Consider the following 12,695-nt stretch of genomic DNA (forward strand, 5'->3'; position numbering starts at 1 on the left):
GACTTCTAAGTAGATATTCGCATAGAATTCCATTTATTTGATAAAGTAAATGATTTAAAGAATGACTTTTGATAGCATTCCTTAAAATTTTTTCTTCAACCTATGAATGAAGTAATATTCATATTGAAAATTTTGAACATAAGCATTATGTTGTTTTTCCTAATTTTGTCCTCTAATTTATAAGTATTGATATACCTTTCAGTGAATGATATAAATTCAATACAACAATTGAGTTTTTGTATCAATTAAAAAAATATGTAGATTTGAAAAGGAGAACCAGAGTGTTTTTAGAGAAATAAAAATGTGTATTTTTTTCCTCATTCTTTAACAACTGTTAATTAAAAAATTTTTTTTTCCAAAAACATATTTAAATTTAGCTCAGTGATATTAACTTTGAAAAAGAAGCAAGATATTGTTAAGCATGGTGATAAATAAATGTCAAATATTTTAGTGACCTTGCCAATAAAAAGTTACATGTTTAAGATTGAGTAGAAGACATCTTGGAATCTAAGAACAGAAATGCAGGTAAGTAACTGGCCTAGATACAACATCCTCCTGCACAGAGAGGACTAATTTTACAGAAATCAATATACTAAGATTTCTGAACTCAATATTTTTAAGTATGTGATTATTGGGTACTGATTAGCCTCTGCAATATATTTCATATTTGTAGTAACCTCAATATGAATTACTCACATACAAAAATGAGAATTACTGAGAGATCATTTGTTTGGACTAATCAAAACAGGTAGAAGTTTGATTAATGGGAACAATCAGTGAATGAGAACTGTACCAATAGATTTGACACTAAATATATATGGTGCTTAATTATTTTATTTAATATATTATCTCCTCTAGGGCCATATGCACTATTAGGCACTAAGGAAATGTGATTAAGATGAAGTTTTGGGGCCGTGGGATGGTACCGTCAGTTAGGCGTCTGACTCTTGGTTTCTGCTCAGGTCATGATCTCAGGATTGTGGGATCAGACCCCATGTGGAGCTGTATGCTGAGCACCTGGAGTCTGCCTCAGATTCTCTCTTTCTCTCCCTCCCACTCTGCTCCTTCCCTCAAGTCCCCTCTCCCCTCTTGTGTGCACATGTCAATGTGTGCGTCCACTCTCTCTCTCTCAAATAAATAAATAGAATCTTAAAAAAAAGATGAACAGTTTCTCTGATCTCATGTAGAATACAAATCTATACATATAGGTTATGATCACAAAATGTGCACTTAAAATCTAATATAATAATATATATTTTCATATGTATGAGATATGGCTACAAGAAAATGGGTACTTTTTTAAAAAATAAAATGTCAAGGATTTTAAATTATAAGGCAGCATATTATTCCAAACAAGCCATACTGGAGGAAAATACAAATATTTTAATTATCCTTCTTTGTTAATCCGGATTCTCAAGAAAACATGTAAGCACAGGAGGAAAAGAAACTGAACCACAGAAAGAAAAATCAAATAGAAGGTGACATGTTAGTGAATTGGCCACAACTTCACAAAACACCACTCATGTTAGATTTCATGAGATATCTCCACCAAGATGACACAGAATCCCTGCATCTCCAAATTGGTTGGAAGTAAGAAGGGCAAGAAATGTATCTTCCAGTCCCTCCTTGAATGCAGAATCTCACTGGTCAAGTCTCCTCCAGGTGCAAACTCCCCTGAACGTCTAGGTTCTTGGTCTTACACCTCTTGGCAGCCTTAGGGAAGTCAGAGGCTACTCCAAGTGCCCCTACAGCTGTGACCCATGCAATGGTCTAACTCGTTAATCTACACCATGAATGGGTTCCCCCACGTCTAAGAACCATTTCGGAATTGGGCTCATACATTTAGAGTACCCACTCTGAGGACACAAAGCTAGCTGACAGAGGGAAGGATGGAGAGACCAGTAAGAGCCTAGTGGTTTTAGATGGGTGCAAAATAGAATCTAGTACCCCTATAGTTCTCCCTCTACCTTGCTTCCTTCTTTTGAAGAGAGTGACTTAGATGTATCTTCTTTTCTCCAGATTTAACTGCAAGATAACTTTTAAGTATTTTTAACATTAAGTTGGCCATTTTAGGGGAAATTAACATCTATAATGACATTAAGAATATTGATTTAAATTGAAAACGGAAAACATAAAAAAAAGGATATGGTAAAGAGAAGCTAGTTAATTGGTTACATCATTGTTAGCATTGAAAAATAGCCTTGCAATAAATAAATAAATAAATAAATAAATAAATAAATAAATAAATAAATAAAAATACCCTTGCCTTCTAAATTTAAAACACACAGAAACACAGTCATAAAAAGTGACTTACTGTTTGATGGCATCTACCAAGTTACTCTTATTCCTCAGCAAGAAGTCTTATCATATTAAATGTTTTATTTTAAAATTTTTTAGAATTTTTTTCAAAGATTTTATTCATTTATTCATGGGAGACACAGAGAGAAAGAGAGTCAGAGACACAGGCAGGGAAAAGCAGGCTCCATGCAGGGAGCCTGATGTGGGACTCGATCCCGGGACCCCAGGATCATGCCCTGGGGCCGAAGGCAGGTGCTAAACCACTGAGCCACCCAGGGATCCCCATATTGAATGTTTTAAAAGTCTCCTTGCCTAAAATGTATTTCAATCCATACAAATTTGTAAATAAGAGACTTGGCTGTAGTAGAGTTACTTGTGAACTTATCCGAGTACTTTCCTTCAAAAAACATTTGACTATTTCTCTTAAAAAATAATAATAATGTCATTCCCAGACTGTAACATTTTTCAGCGATTTATGGTATATAGAGGTTTATATGAAGTTTAAGAAGTATACCATTTTTATTCCCCTCAGATATTGTAAAGTTGATTAACATCTCTGTTCCTTTAGTGTCTCTTTTAAGTTTGCTGCTGTTTACTGTCCAGCATCTTTTCTATTTAGGCACTCTTATTTGATGAATAGAAAATACATGGAAAGAAAATTATTTATTAATTAGTAATGTCTTTTATTTTTACTCTTGTCAAATGAGAAAAAAAGGGATGGGATAGCAAAAAGGAATATAAAGTAGTTCTTAACACAGTTTTATAAACAATAAGGAAAAATAATGCAATGTTTCTCACTTTAAAGTTCATGAATAAAGGAACATATATAATAAAATATATTATAAAATATAAAATATATTATAATGCATAAAATATAAAAAATAACAAAAATATAATAATATTTTTAAGATTTTATTTATTTATTCATGGGAGACACACAGAGAGAGGCAGAGACACAGGCAGAGGGAGAAGCAGGCTCCTTGCAGGGAGCCCCACATGGCACTCGATCTGGGGACCAAGGAATCATGCCCTAAGCCAATCATGCCTCAACCTCTGAGCCACCCAGCCATCACAATAAAGGAGTTTGAAATGGATTAAATACATTGTGGTAACTGATCACAACTTGTATGGTATATTTAGGAAAAATATGGTTTTAGTTAATAAATTTTGATATTTGAATCTATAAATCTTTTTATTGTGAATTACACTCATTTCCAAAAAAAAAAGAACCCCAAAAAACAAAAAAAAACCCACAGGGCTCTTTTAATACCTATTCACCTGGTTCATTATTACCTATTCAATTATGGCTACTGAGTATTGTACAGAGTAGCACTTTTGCCTCTTTAGAGGAATTACATAGTGAATGTGTTCTGGATGTAGACATGTGTTGGACTGTAATTCTCCCTTTAGGAATGATTAACTTATCACCACAGTTACTGGGAGTGTTTCCAGCTGAGAACCCTTGAATTATCTCCTCAACTCAAACTGCTCTGTAAAGACAACCCATTTTCTGAACTCCCATCATACAAGCTGAGGTGTTTGATGAGATTGCATCCCTGTTCAATTTCTCCATTGCTGATTTTTGTTTTCTTTTTTTTCTATTCACAGGATTTTACTCCAAAAGTAATCCCAATAATCCTTCTGCCTTCATCTCAAAGTCTGATTCTTGGACATTCCAAACTAGAATATCTGATGAGAAATAAGGAGTTTCCAAGTATTTAAGCCCATGGTTAATAGGGTAGATTAAATCTGGCAGTAAAACTATGTGATTTACCTTATGGAGTAGATTCTACTTCCTCTCTTTGCTTCTAGGCAGGACTTTATGATTTGCTTGACCAACAGAATGTGAAAGAAGAAACATTCCAGGACTTCTCAAGTTGAGTTATAAGAACCTTTGTGGTTTTCAGTCTAGTCTCTTAGAACATTCTCTGAGGGTCTTAATCCAGGGTATAATGACTCTCATTATCCCAAGATAATTATGCCTGAAAGTAACATGTAGATACTTTGGTCAGTAGTTCCAGCAGGGCCAAGTCATCCATGCTGCCTTGTCTAGAGGCCAGACATGTGAATGAAACAATCTTGGACCAGAAGAGTTCATAGATCCACTAAGACCATTAGTGACCTTTGTTTTTGCCACATGAAACAAGAGCATCACCCTATCAAGCCCTGACCAAAATCTTAATTCATTAAATTGTGATATATAATATTTGTTGCTCTAAGCCAAGAAGTTTGACATATTTTTTATAGAATAATAGAAAAGAAGAATGGATTTGAGTAGAAGAGGGATGCTTTGTAAAGGAAATTTCAAAAATGTGATATTGTCTTAGGAACTCACCAGTGGGAAGATGCTGGAAAGTCTGAGAGAATTGTAAGCAGAATATCTCAAGAGAAAGATGAAAAATTCTCACAGACACTATTAGAAATTATGACAGAAAAAGACAATTGTTTTTGATAGTGGAGAAAATAAGTTGAATCTATAAAGAACTGGCAGATTAAGCTAAGGAAAATTTCAAGAAATAGGTTTAACATACCAACTGATTTCTTTTAGCTGAGTTTGATAATATATGAATTGAACTAAACTAAAGAATTGAACAATCCAGTTTTCAAATAAGATTTAAAAAATACATGAAATAGAACTTGATAGATTTTATGAAGACAAGCTATTATTTTCAGATTTTCTAGATGGCAAAAAGTTCTCAAAATAAGAAATAGACTTAGGCTAAAATCCTATCAAGATTGTTGCTAGAAAACTCTTAAGACCTGAAAACATTTTAAAAGGAGATAGAAACTATATATACATAGCCAATTAATCTCTTAAAAAAAAAGTATTTTAGAGCCCCATTGTCCCACAAAAATTTAACTCTTAGTCTTTTCTGGAGAGAAACCTATACCAAAGAAATTTGTGGTTGTCTCATTGTCTAATAATGAGAAGCCCATAAAATTCAGAGTAACCTCATAAATTTTTAAGAAAATTATATTGCCATAAGTACCATCAGTTTTTACTGAGATAGAGATATTACAAAGTTAAAAGCAGCATGGGGGCCCATAAACATCTAAGGATGGGAACTAATCTAAGAGGTCTACTCAGCTGCTACTGGGATATTTTTGGGGGGGTTGGAGGAGTGGGGAACAAGCAGACAAACAAAACAGGAAATAGAACAAAGAGTCCAAAGAGTAGAGCCAAAGAATTTGAAGAATTATTCATAGAATGCCCTAATTAAGTAATTGGCACCAAATGTCCTAAAGGATTTCAGAATTGCCGTGCAGCAGTGATTGCTGCATGCTCACTGCTTTCACCTTTTTGAATCAGATGTCAGTGGAAGTTATCCTTTCCTGTATCATCATCATATGTTATGGCCACAGTTGCAACTAGAGGAAGGATATGGGTAATTGGTCTTTTTTTCACAGGTCTGAAGATTGAGAAGAATTATACTTGAAGGGAACTATATTCATAGATCCTATCAACTGTTCTTAGACCTAGACCTGATTTAGATGCTCTGATACTAGACTTTGACCTAATTCTGTAATAGGATGAACTATTCTGTGCCTTATAAGAGGTGAAGTTTGCATGGGAGAGAAGTATCCATATCTTACACTCATTACATTACATTAATTATCATTGATGGCAATCCAGAATTTTGATACCATTCCTACTGAATTGTGGAGTCTCATTCATCTCTACTTGAAGCTCATTTGGCATTAGTAATTTGTTTTTATTAATAAACTACTACAGATATGATGTTTTGGAATTTCAAAGCTGAAGTAATAAGAGGCTTTGTATATTGCAAATGGATTTCTTGGCACTGTCAGCCTCTGGAAAAGGTAGATGCCCAACCACCCTGTGACAGTCATGTGGGAATGTGCATGTTTGGTGCCTGATCCATCAATCATTGTTCTACCTTGACTCAGACTTTCAGTCACTACTTGGTCAGACCATCAACTGGCTAACCTTCACTTTCAGTAATGCCACATGGAACAAAAGACTTATCCAGCAGAGCCCTGACCATATTTCTGGTTTATAACTGCAAATTGTGACAAATAATAAAATAGTTTTTGTTTTAAAATATCCTATATTTTAGGGTGGTTGACCATCCAGACACAGTGAATTGGAAAAGCTCAGAACAATAACAACACAGTTCATCTTCTAAAATTTCTAACTGAACCTATGGAATATGTAATAGTGTATGTATTTATATGTACACACTCAAACTAAAAATCAATATATATATATATATATTCTTTTAAAAAATATTTTATTTATTTGAGAGAAAGAGTAAGCAAGAGCAACAGAAAGAGCACAAGTGGGGAGGGGTGGGATTAGGGAGGGGTGGGAGGGGGGAGAAGCAGAGGGACAGGGAGAAGCAGGCTCTCTACTGAGCAGGGAGCCCAATGTGGGGCTGGATCCTGAGACTTCGAGATCATGATCCCAGCCAAAGGCAGATATTTAACTGACTAAGCCACCCAGGTGCTCCAAAAATACATGTACCTTATATCAATTTTAAAACTATAGTAAAACTTATCCTGATAAATTTATAATACAAAATTTGACCCCCCCAAAAAAGCAGAAAATAAGGAAGGGTGAAAAATTAAGTTGTAATAATTTAATAGAAGAGCTATATAGAAATTTGATAGAGAAATAATTTAAAGGCAGTAAGAATGAGTTTAATTAGGCAAAAAAGATCCACTTCATCTTATAGAGAATGTCTAATTTATATGTTATCATATAATATTGGAAACACTTTTTTGGTATTGGCTGGAGAATGCATGTTAATTCAGGTCAAAGGATCTACTTACTCATATGGAAATGGAGTGCAATTAAAGATTTTTTAAGTCAAGGGCAACTGGTCAGTGTGTGCTCAGGAACATTAATCAAATGATACTCTTTCTTGTAAATTCACATAGAAAGAAAACAAATTTACAGAAATAATTTTTAAAATATTACAATAAGCCAGGCAATTGATGCCAAATACCACAGCCAATGGACATGGAAAGTCAGAAGTCTTTGACATAAATTGAGTGTAGCTTCAATAAGTCTCAGAGACTGAATAAAGGTGATGAGACTGTGGGATTTGAGCCTGAGTTTCTTCAATGAAAGGTGATGCCATCATCAGATTTTGAGAAGTAGGGATAAAAGAAAGTTTGGGGAAACACGAAATACTTCTCTTTTTATCTAAAATATAATATAAGTTGTTTTTTTTTGTCTTAATGTGTTTCCTATTCCAAGTTTACCTATATTCAATAATAACTTGAAAAACAAATTCTATAATTTAGGTGGTTTAAAACTAGTAAGATGTTTTGAAAATTGTAAAATATCTTTTATAAAAACATTTTCCTAGTTTTACTCTGGGTCCTAAAAATCCTTTGAAATATTTTGAAATTTATTTTTCATGAACGTAAAACCTCTTACTGACTAAACATTTGCTTATATTTAGTTTGCAGACTCGCTGCTCCCCAGGAGTAATAGGAAAACCATGTGCAAAAGGCTCTTCATTAAGTGCTGTAAGGAAGACACAGCTTCTCCTTGCTGATGAGACATTTAGCAAAAATCACTGACAAATTATATCTCTTCTTTCATTCTTTTGTATTTATTTGGTGTCCTATTGATTCAGAATTCACAATATTTACTGCACATCTGTTTTACATTTACAAATACACAGAGTACTGCTTCGTTCAAAGTTCTGTTCCTTACATCCCACGTGCCTGATGCAATTATAGAGTTTAAGAGGAGGATAGAAACCTAGTTGAATGAGCAAAAAGAAAACAAGTATATCCACAGCTGTATAATACTTAAACTTTAAAATACATACAAATAGAGTCCTCAAGTTCCTGCAGGATGCTTAAACACCTGGTAGATGAGATAGAAATGCAAAGCAGTTTAAATATTTTAATTCATTTTGCTCAGAGCATCAGAATGTGTAATTACATAGTCATAAACTGAATATATGGACTGTAAAATATATTTCCTCCTAAAATGTTCAATAAATGGTCCCAGAACAGTTTTAAATACCCATCAGTCTAAATTTGGAGAAGTTTACCAAGAGATATCTAGTGACTCCAGTCCATGCCTATATTGGACTAATGCAGAAGGTTTTCTTTATTTCCTATTTTAATCAAAATATCAAGGACAATATGTTTGATAGAGGCTTTGCAGGGAATTATATATATGTAATTATTTGAGGAACTGGTTTTCAGAAAGAGTTCTGAGGATTTTTTACAGTGTCAGTGTCAATTTATTTTACAGGTGGAAGGTAGTAGTAAATATGTCATTAACTTTTCTTTCTCTGCATCAAATATTCAAAAGCAGATATTATGTAAATGCTATCCTATAATCCCAAAGCTTGCTATCTACTGCACTCATGTTGTTAACTTGTCTAGTGTGTTGTATTCATTTGCTAACATTCCTGCAAAATTCTTCCTTACGGTGAAAACCAAAAGAAGCAACAAAAAACACCATTAAATGCCATAGCCGATCATAACTCACTGAAGAATCTAGAGTTCAATTAAGTTTTTTGGCTTCAACCCCCAATTGTAGCCATTAGCACCAATATTCCAGTTGTTAGAAATATGACTGCAGTTTATTTTTGAAATATATAGCCCTAAATCTCCCAGGGGTGTATAAACTTTTGTCTTTTTTTTTATTCTGTATGTTATGTACAAGCAAAATAAAATATATTAGGCTCTGACAACAATATATTTTTTATTCTATAGATGATTTAACATATAATTATGCATGATTAAACACAATGTCTTTACATTATCTTATTACATAACTTATGCAATCAAATGCATACTAAATAGACATCTTAGAAAATAAACTTTTTAAAAAAAGATTTATATATTTACTCATGAGAGATACAGAGAGAGGGGCAGAGACACAGGCAATGGGAGAACAGGCTTCATGTGGGGAGAGCCAGATGTGGGACTCAATCCTGGATCCCAGGATCATGCCCTGAGCCAAACACAGACGCTCAACCCATGAGCCACCCTGGTCCCCAAACAAACTTTTTGATACATTTTTCTGAAAATCCAGATGATTATCATGCATAGGTCTCTTTGGAAATGATTGCCTAATCTACCACAGTTTTCCCTCAGAGAAACCATAACCTAAGAGATCATGAGAAATTCATGATATACAGCCTAGAAATTAGGTATATGGAAGAGTTAAATCCAGCTCTTTTGATTGTGGGCTTCAATAGATAGTTTTTTTTTTTTTTTGCCAGCTGAGATTAAAATCCCCAGCAAAACTATCCATAAAAATGATTTTTTTTTTGGAACACTTAGTGGCTTAATCACAATGCATACTATTTCATGTGAAAATGTATTTGGAAGTTTATCTATTAGAATTATAAACATCTGTGTAAAATTTGGCATCTTTTAAATATGTTGTCTATTAAAATAAACAAAAATCTCTTACATATCAACATTATGCAATCCACATTCCTAAATTTTACCGCAAAAATGAACCAAATCACTGTGATAATGTTTAGCATTAATTTCTATTTTTGAATTATTAGTCAAAATGTTACTTTTTATTAAAATCATGCTAAAACATATGCCACTTTTCTACATTCTCAGTCATAAACAATAAGGAATATTAAATGGTGAGATTATTTTCTTAAAGAGATCTTATTTATTTATCCATGATGGACATAGAGAGAGAGAGGCAGAGACACAGGCAGAGGGAGAAGCAGGCTCCATGCAGGGAGCCCGATGCGGGACTCGATCCCGGGACTCCAGGATCATGCCCTGGGCCAAAGGCAGGCGCTAAACCTCTGAGCCATCCAGGGATCCCCGAGATTATTGATATATAGGTAATTGAGGTAATTTTGATGATTTTATAAAGAATAGTTTACATAATATTTGCAGTTAAATTATCTGCCCCTGAGCTATACCCTCTAGTTTACATAATGTTTAAAGAGACTTCTGGTCACTCTGTTTATAGGATAATGGGAATGTGAAAAACATATGAAGAAAAAATGAATAAATTTTGACTAAATACAACATCCATTCATGATAAAAACTTTCAACAAAGTAGGTTTAGAAGGGAGATGCCTAAACATAATAAGGTCCATAAATGAAAGAGTCACAGCTAATATTACCCTCAATTGTGAAAAACAGAGCTTTCCCTTTATGGTTAGGACTAAAACAGGGATGTCCACTATTACCACTGCTATTTAACATGCTCCTGGGAATCCTAGCCTCAACAATCAGACAACAAAAATAAATAAAAGGCATACAAATTAGCAAGAAGTGAAACTTTCACTATTTGCAGATGGCATGATATTCTAAATTGAAAACCCAAAAGACTCCACCAAAAAAAAACTCCTAGGACTTATATAGGAATTCCGTAGTCATAAGATACAAAATTTACACATAGAAATCTGTTAAATTTCTACACGTCAATAATGAAGCAGCAGGAAGAGAAATTAAGAAATCAATCCCATTTAAAATTGCACCCAAACCAGTAAGATATCTAAGAATAAACCGAACCAAAGAGGCGAAATATCTGCACTCTGGAACTATGAAAAAATGAAGAAATAAATTGATTATGTCACAAAGAAATGCAAAAGCATTCCATGCTTATGGTTTGGAAGAACAAATATTTTTAAAGTGTCTATACTCAAAGCAATCTACACATTTAATGTGATTCCTATCAAAATACAAAAATCATTTTTCACCGTGCTAGAACAAACACATACTAAAATTTGTATGGATTCACAAGGACCCTGGATAAGCAAGAAATCTTGAAAAAGTAAAGCTAAGCTAGATTCATCACAATTCTGGAAAAAAATAGATACATAGCTCAATAGAACAAAACAGAAAATGCAGAAATGGACCCACAACCATATGGTCAATTAATCTTTGACAAAGCAATTTGGAAAACGATAGTCTCTTCAACAACTGGTGTTGGGAAACCTGGATAACAACACGCAAATAATGAAACTGGATCACTTTCTTACATCAAGTACAGAAATAAATTGAAAATGGATAAAAGACCTAAATATGAGTAAGGGAGGCAAGGGACACAAAAGCAGAAAATAAACTATTGGGACTTCATCAAAATAAAAAAGCTTCTGTGCAGCAAAGGAAACAATCAACAAAACTAAAGGCGAACTACAGAATGGGAGAAGATATTTGTAAACAACATATCTGATAAAGGGTTAGTATCCAAAATCTATAAAGAATTTATCAAATTCAACACCCAAAAAATGAATACCATATTTAAAAATGGGAAGAAGGCATGAATAGACATTTTTCCAAAGAAGACATACAGATATCCAAGAGACACATGAAAAGATACTCAATATTACTGATCATCAGGAATATACAAATCAAAACTACAAAGAGGTCTGCAAGAGACTAATTTTAGAGATTAAAACACCTCCATATTTAAAGTGATGGGGTATAAAGTTATGTATCATGCTAATGGACATCAAAAGAAAGCTGGGGTGGCAATTCTTATGTCAAACAGATTAGATTTTAAACCAAAGACTATAATAAGAGATGAGGAAGGACACTATGTCATAATTCAAGGATCTATTCAACAACAAGAAGATCTAACAATTATAAATAATTATGCCCCTAATGTGGGAGCAGCTGGTTATATAAACCAATTAATAACAGAATTAAAGAAACACATTGGTAATAATACAGTATAGTAGGGGACTTTAACATCCCACTCACTGCAATGGACAGATTATGTAAGCAAAAGATCAACAAGGAAATAGGACTTTCCTATTCCATAGGAATGACACTGGACCAGATGGACTTCACAGATATATTTAAAGCATTCTATCCCAAAGCAACAAATTTTATTTTTTTCTTTTAGATTTAATTTAATTTAACTTATTTATTCATAAGAGGTACAGAGAGAGGAAGAGAAAGGCTCCCCACAGGGAGCCCGATACAGGACTCAATCCCAGGACCCGGGATCATGACCTGAGCCCAAGGCAGATGCTCAAACACCAAGTCACGCAGATGCCCCCATCATAAAGCAACATAATCGCATTTTTCTCAAGTGCACATGGAATATTCTCCAGAATAGATCACATACTGTGTCACAAATCAGGTCTCAACAGGTACCAAAAGATTGGGATCATCCCCTGCATATTTTCAGGTCACAATGCTTTGAAACTGGAACATCAGAGGAAATTTGGAAAGAACTCAAATACATGGGGGCTAAAGAGCATTTTACTAAAGAATGAATGAGTCAACCAGGAAATTAAAAAATAATTTTAAAATGTCAAGGAAGCAAATAAAAATGAAAACACATGTGTTGAAATTCTTCAGAATGCAGCAAAGGCGACTCTAAGAGGGAAGTATATAGCAAAACTAGCTTCTCTAAAGAAACCAGAAAGGTCTCAAATACACAACCTAACCTTACACCTAAAGAGCTG

Source organism: Vulpes vulpes, chromosome 4 (assembly GCF_048418805.1).
Source record: "Vulpes vulpes isolate BD-2025 chromosome 4, VulVul3, whole genome shotgun sequence".
Lineage (NCBI taxonomy): Eukaryota > Metazoa > Chordata > Mammalia > Carnivora > Canidae > Vulpes > Vulpes vulpes.